Genomic DNA, 13,473 nt, shown 5'->3' on the forward strand with positions numbered 1-13,473 from the left:
GGCAAGTAGAGGCATAGAAGCCTGACTTCAGTTTCTTATTTAGGAAAATACTGGTAAAAATTAATGCATTGACAAATGAATTTGGGAGGATTAGTCTGTACAGCAAAAGACTGACAGATTTTCCATTTTAACATACTTGGAAGATAATGACGTGTGGGAAGGGAAGGGAAGGGAAGGGAAGGGAAGGGAAGGGAAGGGAAGGGAAGGGAAGGGAAGGGAAGGGAAGGGAAGGGAAGGGAAGGGAAGGGAAGGGAAGGGAAGGGAAGGGAAGGGAAGGGAAGGGAAGGGAAGGGAAGGGAAGGGAAGGGAAGGGAAGGGAAGGGAAGGGAAGGGAAGGGAAGGGAAGGGAAGGGGGAAGGGAAGGGAAGGGAAGGGAAGGGAAGGGAAGGGAAGGGAAGGGAAGGGAAGGGAAGGGAAGGGAAGGGAAGGGAAGGGAAGGGAAGGGAAGGGAAGGGAAGGGAAGGGAAGGGAAGGGAAGGGAAGGGAAGGGAAGGGAAGGGAAGGGAAGGGAAGGGAAGGGAAGGGAAGGGAAGGGAAGGGAAGGGAAGGGAAGGGAAGGGAAGGGAAGGGAAGGGAAGGGAAGGGAAGGGAAGGGAAGGGAAGGGAAGGGAAGGGAAGGGAAGGACCTGTCATAAGTGAAATTTCTTCAAAAGACAGAGATTTCTCTTCTTATGTAATTAAATAACTGTATAGTGCTGATCTATGACAAACATGCAGATCACGATCATTCATTCCCAACATGTACAACCAGCAGCAGCTTGCCTGCATGCTAGTAGCTCATTAGATGAAAAAGTTATAACACATAAACCACAGGCAAAAGTGTCACGTCGCACCCACACCTAAGTGAACCACTCATACATCTTTGGGGTAACTAAAAATCTACATTGGTCAATGTTTTTTCAGAGGTACCTTTGTTTATTTTTACACAAAAAACAGTCTATCAGGTGATGAGTTTAAAAGAAGTGGAACAAAACATGGTAAAATGAATTTCTGTATCTCTTTGAAGATGTGAAACTCTGTGTAAGAGATGTAAAGTTTTAATTGAGGTAATCAGCTGGAGATTGTCATCCGAAATAGCTGTCATAGACTATATTTACAGATGTAGTAAACTCCTGAATCTGATTTGAAGGCACTAGATTTTTGTGGGTTTACTGAAGATGAAAGGCTTTCAGAATGAACTGCATGACAAACAACATTAGCAGAGCTCTCAAACCCATCACTCTATGTAATTATTGGAATTATTATTTTCAAATAAATTTTCAAAAAAAAAAAAGTTAGCCCTTTTCATAATTGTCAGTCCTTCACAAATTGATTCAAAGATGTGGAAATATATTTGTGATTCATGAACCTCCTTACTTCATTTAGACTTTGATTTGACAGTTTTCATTTTGTTTGTATCAGTCCTATACATTTTTAGCAATTTGTATGGATAATGCACACAAGCAGATGAATGAAACCATTTCTATTTATATCTGGGGATAGTGAGATGGAAATGAATAACAGGTATTCTGGTTCACACATTAATAACAATCTCCTTCACATTCAAATACAGATATTTGTAGCAACTAAGGTAAAAGACAAGTTTCAAATATTTATGTAAAACAAATATTGTTCCTACAAATGTTGGATAATAATACATGAAGAGAAGAAAGCTAAATGGGACAGCTGCTGAGAGCTACCTTTGCCTCATGTAAGCCCTTGACAAAATCCCAGTGGTGCAAGAAACCCACACTGGCTGCAGCATTCCACTGACCAAGCATGGGAAAATGCTGTTACAAACAAGTTATCAATCTCCTTCTGTTTCCAAAATCTCTGTTCTGAGGCTTTCTAGCTTAACTCTGCAACTAGTTCAAACGAGTTCAAGTGGTTTAACTCTCTGTAGTCCCCAGAGCTGCTGTCTTCTCTGCTGACAGCTGTTGTTTAATCCTCTGTTTCATCAGCTGGGTATTCTCACCTTGGAACAGAAAATTTCAGGTGTACAGTGCACACGAAGTGTTTGTAACTTTTATATTAGTAAGAACATTTTAATATTATTCAGGACTATAATACGCTTTTCAAGCTATAAGTATTAGCAGTGCTGTGTAAACAGGAAAACATAATTTTTTGATAGCTTCCTACCAACACTGTTTTCTCTTTTGCATGTATGTACGAGTTGATTGTCAGGAAACTTCAAGATTCTGCATGTGTTTATTAAAATACCACTTCTGTGACAGCGTAAACCACTGTTAGATAGCAAAGATGCCTGGGATAGATTCAACATACCTATAGAGGACCAAAAGCTGTGTATTTGTGGCAGAGGCAGAATGATCACGTGTCCTGCTCTGATGCACACTACAGTTCCCACACTACATCCCTTGTTGCTCTGCTCAGCGGCATAGCTAAAATCCACAGTCCACATTGCAGTTTTACATGAGTGAACAATTTTAAAGAAAGTAAAGCAAAGCTGAGATGAAAGTGCAAATTTCTTGACAGTAAGAAGTTGCATTTTTGGTAAAGACTTTTTGTGGTTTCAAAAAGAAGCAGAAATGAAAAGTTTTGTTATTATTATTGTTATTACTTACTAAGTGTAAAATCATGGTTCATTATGTATCAGTTGTGTTTGGTGAAAATCCTGTCCTCCTCAAACTCAGTTTGACAGCTGGTATTCCTTCACTGGAAAGGTTTATTCATTCATCTATAGCTTTCAGCTACTAATTACTGCTAATGTGGTTGCCTTTGTTAAGTTTTCAGTAGGGCAGAAGTACAAACTACTCCAAAACATGCAGTTCTGGAAAAATGCTGGCAATTTTTCCAATCTGCTTTCCTAACCTACCATGGCCAGTGTCCAATTCCTCTCCTGAGCTGTTTCAGCTGTTTGAATCTGGCAGACAAGTGAACAGAACAAGTGGCTAAGGATCGAGATGCTCTGTGTTCCTGGCAGGACTTATAGTTCACATTGCTGAGTGAGTTTCCTCTGTGAAATGATGCTAATATTTACTTATCTCAAAAAGTTAAGGTTTGTAGTTTTTTTTTTTTAATCAATAGTCTCAAATCAGTGTGTTGTAGATAGCACAATTCCATCTACTTTGCTTTTACAAAGAAAGTCTGTGACGGCATCTACATCCTCATTTCTGTGGGACCGAAGGTAACTGCAACAGACAGAGGGAAACTGCAGCCAGCCTGTGCTGGGAAGGGAACTGCAGATGTGGGATGACTGCAACCCCTCCTGTACCCTGCATGCCCTTAAATCTGTACTCATAAATGTTAGCACTTAAATGAAATGAGACAGAAATAGTGTATTTCCTACCCCTCTTTGACTACTTTGTTGAGGCAAATCAGCACTCCTCCTACACAGTATAAGTGCTGAAGGAGTCAACATAAAATCACTTCCAATTCTGGGCATTTCTCCAAAATGTTATACATTCAGCTTCCCATAATTGCTGAATGGCAATCCAGAGTGATCAATAAAACTGCCACATGTAACCCAGTAGTTAGGCGAGGGGGCTGTAAAATGGAAGGAATGTTATTTGGAGCAGCAACAGCCTTTTTTGTACTAATCTATGGAAGAAACCCTGTACAGTCTTTTCTAAAATAGCTACTTGAAGTCAAAAATCCATTTTTAGGTACCCAAATATATAGTTAAATAATTAGAGGCAATAACTAACTTCTAACAGACCAGTGTAGGATGTTGAACAGTTATGAAAATCAAGCCAAATATTATGTAACAAAAGGGTTATAGTGGGGTTTTCCAAAGACTTTTTGTGTGTGTGTGTGTCTGTGAGAAGCACAAATCCCTGTGAAATGAGATTTTTTTTTCTCCTCATTCACTTCTATACTTTGAAAATCTTTTCCTAGAGTGCAAGCTAAACTGGGAGGTTCCATTTTGAAAAACATTGGTCTACAGTAATCTGAAAGCTGAGAAAGTTAAAGGTAACAGCTGAGGAAGGGCAAAGTTATGATTTCAGTAGCACTTATAATGCAAGTCCCTTGTCCTTGCAAGGCTTTCTTCACTGCAGATATAAACAGATGCTGCAAAATCCTGATCCATTAAGGGGGATAGCTGTGATTGTGGAGGATCTCATGGTGCACTCTTGCTTTTCAATAGTTACAACATCAAACAGTTACAATTTCTCCTGATTTTTCTTCAAGTGTGGCTGTGTCTTTGAGGGACAGTTTGGTAAATTCTGCTGGGTGTGAGACTCGAAGGGAAATGAAACATTCAGGGAATGGGAACATCCAGCCGAGGAACTGTAAATGCTTGGGATAAGCTTGGATTGCCCACATGATGGTCAGACTATACAGCACAGTTCTGGGAATGAGGAATGGCGCTGTGTCATCACAAGAGGAGTGTTTGAAAGATGCAGAAGCCAAGATGCAGGCAGCTCCTGTCCGTGAGAGTTCACTTCATCTTGCCAGTCATGTTGTGGGAAGCGCAGAGCAGAGGTCCCAAACCATCGGCCTCACCTGGTTTTCACTGCTTCTTGACAGAAGTAAGAGCTCATGGCTTCTCCTTTCTGCTTGACTCCAGAGGAAAAATAGTGGGTGTTGCCTAACAGTATCACCACCCCAGCGGATGTCCATGGTGAGAGCCATCCCTCTGTTTTCTGCACTTATTTTCTTACTGAACATTTTCCTGCCTGAATCTCGGATTGCAACAAATGTGCATTTCAGCAGCTGGTGTCTGTTGTGGTTTGTTTTCTCTTTTTGTCGGCCTCATATTCAAGATTTTGTTTCCCTCCCTGTTTTGTTTTGTTTGTTTGTTTGTTTGTTTGTTTTTCCCAGGTCGAGGTGATTCAGTGCAGGTTTGCAGCACGTTCTGGCTGTGAACACAAACGCTTTGAAGCTGATGGCTCCAGCTGCAGTTGTATCTCAGTTATGCTGAGGCTCAGCTCACAGCGTTTGCCTTGAAAAGTGAAACCAGGTAGGTATTCCTGTTTTCATGTTTTGCTACAAACTCCACCACAGGCCAAGGTCACTGAAAGGTTGGGCAACCTCCATAGCCTGTAAGCAATCCCATGTTTATTGCTTTTCAGCGTCTTTTCAATACTTTCATATGACGCCTTGGCACAGGTTCATTAAACTTTGATAAATTTATGACTTGGCTTTGACCTTTTCCTTCCATTCAGACTTTAAAAAGCGATATACATTGCTCATTGTATTTAAATCAACATGGAGTGAAGCCTGTGGTAAAAATTGTGCCTTGCGCAGAAAACCCTGGGCCACACCCTTACATCCAGACTGCAGTATGTAACGTTAATCTGCACGCATGGTAGGCAGTAAAGGCCAGCACACACCCAACTTTCCTGCAGGTATTTTAGTGGAGAGAAACCAGCTTTGTGGACCGGCAGAAACCCCTGGCTGATGCTGTGCAGGGCAGATTGTGGCAGGGAGCTGCTGCAGGGGTCGGGGAGGAAGCGGCTCCACCAGGCTGGGCTGCGGGGCAGCAGGTTTCCAGCTCTCCTCTGCAGCATGCAGCTCTCCTGGCTGCTCTTTTACAAATGGCAGTCATATTGCTCACTTAACAGCAAACAAAAGGCTGCTTCTTGGTCTGTGTTGCACCAAGGAAAATCCCTAGTGACACTGCAACCGTATTCACCCCCAAAATTACAAGAAGGTGTAAATTCAGAGCGTGGTGTTCTGCACCAGGCCTGGGTGCAGGACCCCATGAGATGGGTGAGCCCTCCCACTGCAGGTCACCCTGCCCTGCTTGTGCTGCCCTGCAGGTGCTGAGAGCTCCTCTCCACCTCTCCCCGTGCACTACAATTTCCAGCCCTCCTTTTGCTTTTGCTCCTCTACTCCTTCCAAATAGGCAACACCTCTAACCACAGTGCTGAAATCAGGAACAATGATTTAGCTGAAATCTTGGAGTTAGGTCAGAATAATGACCCTTGCTTTGTTCATTGGAACCATAGGTAATGTGTAATGAAATCTACTTCTTAATTACAATGACATCCGCTGTTTCCACCCAGGTAGAAAGACCAAGCAGCTGGGCTATTAACTATACCATGGACACAAGCCAAGGTATGTAACAGTCCCATCAGATTAAGCAGTTAGAGTCTCAATCTAGACCATGTTTGCACTCTCTCATCCCTTTTATCAGATTAAGGCCTGAGCTCAGGGAAGTAATGACTCCAAAACAGAGTCAGGTAAGACCCTGGCCATATAGTTCAGAAGGTGACAATAGGAGATGCAGTAGGTAAAATGACAATTGTGATCCAGGATGTGTAAGCTATAGAACATGGAGAACCTCAGTGATGATAATAACCCTGCATACAGAGATAAGTGAGACTCCTGATACAGTATTGTGAACAGTTTTGAAAACTCATAAAAAGCGGAAGGAAAATTTGGTATCAGGAAGACATATCTTACTGAGCTATAAGTTTAAACCCCTAGATTTATTTTACTTGTTCAAAAACATGATAAAATGATAATTTCTTGGTTGACTACAGTTATCAGCATGGAAAAGGATTTCTGATAATACTTGGATCTTAATTTTTGTAAACAACAGATTCACTCACTACGGGTTGGGTTTAGACAAATTTACACATACCTCTTGAGCAGTCAGGACAGCTGATATCAGGTGTGCAGTAGCTTCTTCAACTGTTTCAAGTCTTTAGAAAACCAAATGTAACAGGTCAGAAATAAGTCTGACAGATGAGAGAGTGACATTCTTTAGACTGCAGGGCAGACCACATCATCCTAACAGCCTGTTCTGCCCTGAAAAATCTCAGGTAATGTTTACGGTACACAGTGAAGCACAGGATAGAGACACCTTAGCTTGATCAAAGAGTGAACCACACTGATGATAGAATTGTGTTGACACAGAGTCTATCTAAGCTCACCCCTCATTATGGTAAATTAGGTGGATCAGAACTGTATGCTAATAATGCTACATAGCTTCCTGCTTTCCTAGCTACAGCTTTACGGTATTTGAGATGGCGCCTGTACCTGTAATCTTTGTTGGACTGTGCACTGAGAATATTGCTGTGCCTGAGAAATCAGCTTTCTAATTACATTGAAAGTTCAGCAAATTTGGGAGCAATTTTTTTTAGCTGTAACCTTCACTCATTTCTTCACTTTAGCTAGGATGAAATATCCACTGAATTAGATTATCTTTTGTCATGTATTTTCTAAGTATTTGTATGATGCAACTCCCTTTGCTTGTTTGGGTCTTTCAACTGATTTGCCCCAGTGTATACCAGAGGAGAGCTGGACAGGTTTTAGTTCCATGCTGCTACTCATTAGAAACTACACTAAGAAACTACACTAACTACACTGCTACAGCAATTCTTCAAAAAGAATTGCCATGGGAAGAAACAGTAGGATGTCAAACAGTGTTCTGCTGTGCCCTGTAGTGCTGCTGCTGCTCAACCCTCCCATCAGGCAGACAACACATTCTAGGTTTCAGTACTATGCCACCTTTCTTTTTTTTTTTTTTTTTTTTCACAGACAGATTTAATCCTCCAGAGGGGAAAAAAAAGACTAATCATATTCAGTTTGGGGTTTTAGCCTGCTTTGATCTGCATGGATGACAAGCAATTTAAGAATGAAACAAAAAATATGAAACAGATAAGAACCTTTCCCTTCGGGTGAACTAGGTAGACAGCAGATCTGCATTAGCTTAGTAGCTCATCTGTTTTATTTAGTTGGTTGAGGAGTGTTCTTTGTGTTCTCTCCCAGGAAAAAATACTGCATATTTGCCTTGTGGTACTGGCTGTTGCACCCTGCTTTTGGGACAAGCAGGAAGGAAAAGTGTGATTATTATTTGTCTTTGAATATAGTATGGGGGATAATCTTTCAGCTTAATCTCAAAATTTCCAGTGGTTTTCTTGCATGAAGTGTCTCAATGTAATGATACTTCAAAAATTACTCATAGTTAAATTGTTGAGATGACAGCTATAATTCATTTTGAACAGATAAACGCAGTGCACAGAATTCATGCCAAACCGAATCACATCTTGGTTACCTAAATTACATATATTTTTGTTACCTTTGATAGTGTATGTTTGCAGTATGATTCTTTTGATTGCAATTTCATTTTCTTGCGTGTGTTTTTCTTTTCTTTTTTTTTTCTTTTTTTTTCCAGTTACTCTATGTAGGTTTCATGCCAGGAAAGAGATTTTAAAATATATTTAAATTTAAATATATTTAAATGATTTCTCTAATTTTGACCTTTTGTTATCTAATGCCTATCTGCTTACACATTTTAAATGTTACGTGTTTGTTTTTTTTTAAATACTCTTTAAAAATATGTTGATGAGTTCATCTTTATGGATTAAGCTGCATTCGACAGCGGGTCATTTTAAGCGATACATTCTGTTATCCCTATGGCTAATGGTCAGTATGACTATGGCTGGCTTTTCAATGCTGCTCAGTAGTGTACTGCATGGGCTGGGCAGCGGGCATCAGCTGGTGTAGAAGGAAGGTAAGAATAATTGAATTATTGAGGTTAGAAGAGACCTCCAAGGTCATCTGTTCCAACCACCTCCCATCACCCACTAAACCATGCCCCTAAGCACCACATCCAACCTTTCCATAAACACCCCCAAGGGACAGTGAAGGCACCACCTCCCTGGGAAACCTGTTCCAGTGCCTGACTGCTCTTTCTGAGAAGAAATGTCTCCTCATTTCCAACCTGAACCTCCCTGGTGCAACTTGAGACCATTCCCTCTTGCCCTATCACTGGTTACCTGTGAGAAGAGGTCCCAGCTCCCCATTCCCTAACACCCAGCCCGACCCTCCCCTGTCCCAGCTCCATGCCGTTCCCTCGGGTCCTGTCGCTGTCCCAGAGAGCAGAGCTCAGCGCCTGCCCCTCCGCTCCCCTCATGAGGGAGCTGCAGGCCGCCATGAGGCCTCCCCTCGGCCTGCTCTGCTCTGGGCTGAACAAACCCAGGGACCTCAGCCGTTCCTCATACATCTTGTCCTCCAGATCCTTCACCATCTTGTAGCCCTCCTTTCAATATTCTCCAATAGTTTTATGTCCTTCTTATATTGTGGCATCCAAAGTTGCAAACAGTACTGGAGGTGAGGCCACACTAGCGCAGAGCAGAGCAGGACAATCCCTTCCCTTGGCCAGCTAGCAGCGCCGTGCCTGATGCACCCCAGGGCGCAGTTGTCCCTCCTGGCTGCCAGGGCACACTGCTGGCTCATGTTCAACTTGCTGTTGACCAGAAGCCCCAGATCCCTTTCTGCGGGGCTGCTCTCTGGTCTCCTGCCCCGCAACCTGTACGTACAGCCAGGGTTGTCCTGTCCTACGTCCAGAATCCAGCACTTGCTCCTGTTAAACTTCATATTGTTGGTGACTGCCCAGCTCTCTCATTTGTCAAGATCTCTCAGCAAGACCTCTCTAACCTTGAGGGAGTCAACCGCTCCTTCCGATGTAGTATTGTCTGCCAACTTACCTCCTACGCATTCAAGTCTTGCATCCAGGTCATTTATGAAAGCATTAATGAGAACTGGCCCTAAAATGAAGCCCTGTGGAACCCCACTGGTGACTGGCTGCCAGCCCCATGTAACCCCATTTATTAGAACCCTGTGAGTCTCACTTGTCTATTGCTGTATTTGCAGCAATACTTGCTCTATTGCTGTATTTGCAGCAATACTTGCTCTATTGCTGTATTTGGAACATAAGAAAAAAAAAAATCATCTCTTGTAGCCAGTCTTGTAGTTTAGGGGGCTGAACTCGTATTATTTGAATGCCTGAAGTGCACACCCAACCCCCGTTTTAGCCTCCGCACAGCGATATTTTTCTAACTTTTCCTTATTCTTCTCTCAGTGTAACTGGATTCCTTGTTAATGTGGCACCAATTTATAAGTTAGTCCTCAAGTAGGAAATGTAAAGCAGTAATTTCAAGTATCAAAATCTCAAAGACAAAGGAAGTTCAAAGAAGGGGTGAACATATTCTGTTCTCTGTTACACATGGCTCCTCTCTTTGGGACAATGCGTCAATGAACTATATACCTTCCACCCTGCATTGCTCATTGTGTTCTTCAGCCCAAAGTAATTTGGTGAGGGGGGAAGCAAAATATTCTCCAGAGTAACTACATTCAATTTCACTTTTACCAGAGATGGTTTCTTACACACACACGTGCACATACACACTTTCTCTCTTTGAGGCTTCAAGTTATGTTTGTCCATGGTGATGCTGCCTTAAGCAATACCAACTCCTACATGCTTTTGCTCCTGGGCTAGCAAAATAAGAATCGTAGGAGCCTGAGGCTAAAGAGAAGTCCCTCAGCTGATGAGCTAATGAGGATGGCTCCACTGGAAGAAGATACAAGGAACCAAGTTCTCGTGGCAGGTGAGAGTGAGAAATGTGAGGAAGAAAGAAAAAAATCCGAATTCTTTTTTAAGTGGAAAAACCGCTCACAGCTGAAGCTAGCTGGAAGATTTCTGCTTCTCAGCATATCTGGGTAAAAAAAAAAATAAATCTAAGTATAAATTATGCTTGAGTATATATATAATATATGTTCTAACAACATTCTGCTTTCTTACTTGTTTCAGCTTTACCAAACTTTTTCCTAACAACAACAACAAAATAATAATAACCATGTTTTAGTCTTAGGCACCAATCTGTATCTGTAACTTACAAATATGGTTATTAACATCTCAAATTCCTGTGTACTGAATTTTATAAATTTTGTTTCAGAGATGAATGAATCCACCAATTTCATTTTGTCAATAATCTAAAGAAACATCCTACAGCAGATTTTTACAGGGTGTTGAAGCTTTAATTAAGGCAGTTTGGAAGCATGTTAAGATTATGCACAGATGTAAATATTGTATTGAAGGAGGGTGGACCTAAACGGTGTTAAGAATCTGTCTTGAATAAGCACTTGTGGCCCATAGAAGGGAAAAGAGATTGTGCCATCCTCTCCTCCAGCCTCTCACCTCCCCGAGGAGCAGGGCAGAGCAGGTCAGGTCAGGTCAGGCAGAAGGACCAGCACCCTTGTTCTGTAATATATAGAACCCTCACCCCCTGCCACACCATGGAGAGAGCCAAGAAGCCCAACAGTTTCTGACAAATCTGGTTCACAAATTTACCCATAGATATATGACCAGGAAACACAGAGTTCCTCAAACACAAGGATGCCCATATCTTCCAACTGTCACTGTCAATGTGAACTGTCTACACACTGGGATGTCTGAGAACGTGCTTCACTGGGCTTCCACAAGTGCCACAATCTCCTTGAACTGGCTTGTTTGAAGAGGATAGATGGTAGAATGATATCTACCATCTTCATCTTACTAAACAGGTAGTGGTGGCAGACTTAATTCTAGAGTATGTACAGAGGCCTTTTCCATTTTTTTTTTTTTTGGAGACAAAACAGAATTAAAACAGACTTTTGTGTCCAAAGGGTAATCAAAAAACAAGTGAACAAACTGTGTAAGAAGTGAACGAAGTGTTAATTTGTAAATTACTTTCTTGATCAGTCATATCAACAGATGAAATGTAAGCAATAACCCAAGAGGGTACCAGGTCATGTGGACCAGTCAATGGGACATGCTGAGGAGCTGACACACCACATGGACAGCACGTAGCTGTGAAACACAGTGCACTGAAAAACTTGCTTTACCCAACTGGTGGGCTGTAACCTGGATTTTGCTCATGGCTAAAAATGTCAGAAGGCTCAGAGTAGCTCAGAAGCTCCAAGCAAAGTGTTGGGACCAGCAAAGGTTGGCACACCACTGAAGGACTAGTATGTTTTTTGCTGTACCATCAGAAATCTTACCTGTTTAAACTGTCATTGTTGAGCAATGTGCTTTTGATAGATGTGTGTATTAACCTGATCTGTCAGCTTTCCAGAGGTCTTAAGACTTTAAATAAAAAATAGACAAATGTATCCCTTTGGTCAAATTTGAAGATTAGATTCAGAAAAATGTATTTTTCTTTTTTATGGAACCCTGAATAAGGAGGCAGATGCAGAGTAAATTTATAGCAAGATTAATCCAGTCTCCTTTCAGCCTCACCTGAGTACTAACACTGCAGCTACCCTAAAATTTGGACTCGCACAAATTTGATTTCCTATCTCCAGCATATTAGAGAAAGACAACAAAGTGAGACTGATGGACTCAAGTACCTCTTAGAAATCAAATAACTTTTGAAGCAAAGACCCAGAAGTAAAACAAAATGTACTTTTGCTTCTGGGTTTTTCTTTATACTATTTTTTTTCTTTTCATTGTGGTCCCTCATTTCCCCACCCAGACAAAATGCAGCTATGACAACATGGAAATCCCCTGAGCAGTGCAGCTCTGATAGTAAGATTGTTCAAGGCTCAGCCAAAATATTATTTCTGAAAAGTCTTTTTCTTTTATTTTGCTTCAGCTGAAACAGGAAAAAAGAAAAAAAAAATGATCAAAATGATAGCCCACTCAATTATAAACAAGAAAAATTTAAAGTGAGAAGGTGTAATTTCCGGATAACAATCAGTTTGCATGGAAGAGCCCTCCTTTATTGATGTTTCTGGCTGAAAATGCAGTAGAAATTACCTTGAGGGTTTCTAGACTAATATGATATTGAATATTACTAAGCCAGGTGATGAAATCCTGAAATAAACTTTTCTAATGAGATAGGGTAGGCCACAGGGACATGAAGTCACTGAGACCCAATCTCTTTGATTCACATTTGGGGTCAATGAGCTTGGAGTCAAGTATAGGAAACTCAGGAGGGAGAGATGAGGGTCTTACTACTCCTAAAGTCCTGACAGCTGACAAAGTCCTCTGAAAGAGGGTATTTCTTGAAAGGGATATTGTATGAATGGGGAAGTGCCCCAGATAATTTTTTAAGGCCATCCTGAGCAGGGTCTGGTCAGGCCAAGGTGCTGCCATGTCCATTGCATTTGGATAGTTCCCTTCCATGTCCATGAGCAGGATGTATCATGGAGGTCTGCCAAGCAGATGTCTATCCCTATTTCAGCTTGTTTTTTTTTTCGTGCCATGGAGATAAATGAATATATTTAAAGGCTTAGATTTTGTCTTTTGAAAGTCTGTGTTAGGATGAGATGAATTGTGCTATCCACCAAGTATACAGGGGGAAAGTCTGAGAAGCTCTAGCATAGAATATACACTGCAAATACCTACATTTTGTCAGGTGAAGGGTCCCATCCCAGGAAGGGACTTGATACAGGAGTGGGAAATTTCCAGCTTCCAGGCAGCCCCACTGAGCTCTCATGGAAAGGGGGCTATTTCCTCCTATTAAAACAGTGTGGGGGAGCCCAGAAGCACCCCATGGGGTATCCACTGCCCCTGGTCAGGGCAGGGAGTGCCACTGGCGAAGAGCCCCCAGCTCCCTGCCAAGAAGGACACTGTTCTAGACAGGAGGGCTGAGCTTTCATAGTTCTGTTGAGTGGTTTCTTTCCTTGCAAACAAAAAAGTCACTGTGGCTTGCATGTTGTATCTTTTTATAGTGTCACCACTTTTCTGCTTGCTCGGGCATTGTTACCAACTTTGCCCTCAGTTTCCTTTACACCTGCAACATGCAGCTTTCTTGGTGC

Source organism: Anser cygnoides, chromosome Z (assembly GCF_040182565.1).
Source record: "Anser cygnoides isolate HZ-2024a breed goose chromosome Z, Taihu_goose_T2T_genome, whole genome shotgun sequence".
Taxonomy (NCBI): domain Eukaryota; kingdom Metazoa; phylum Chordata; class Aves; order Anseriformes; family Anatidae; genus Anser; species Anser cygnoides.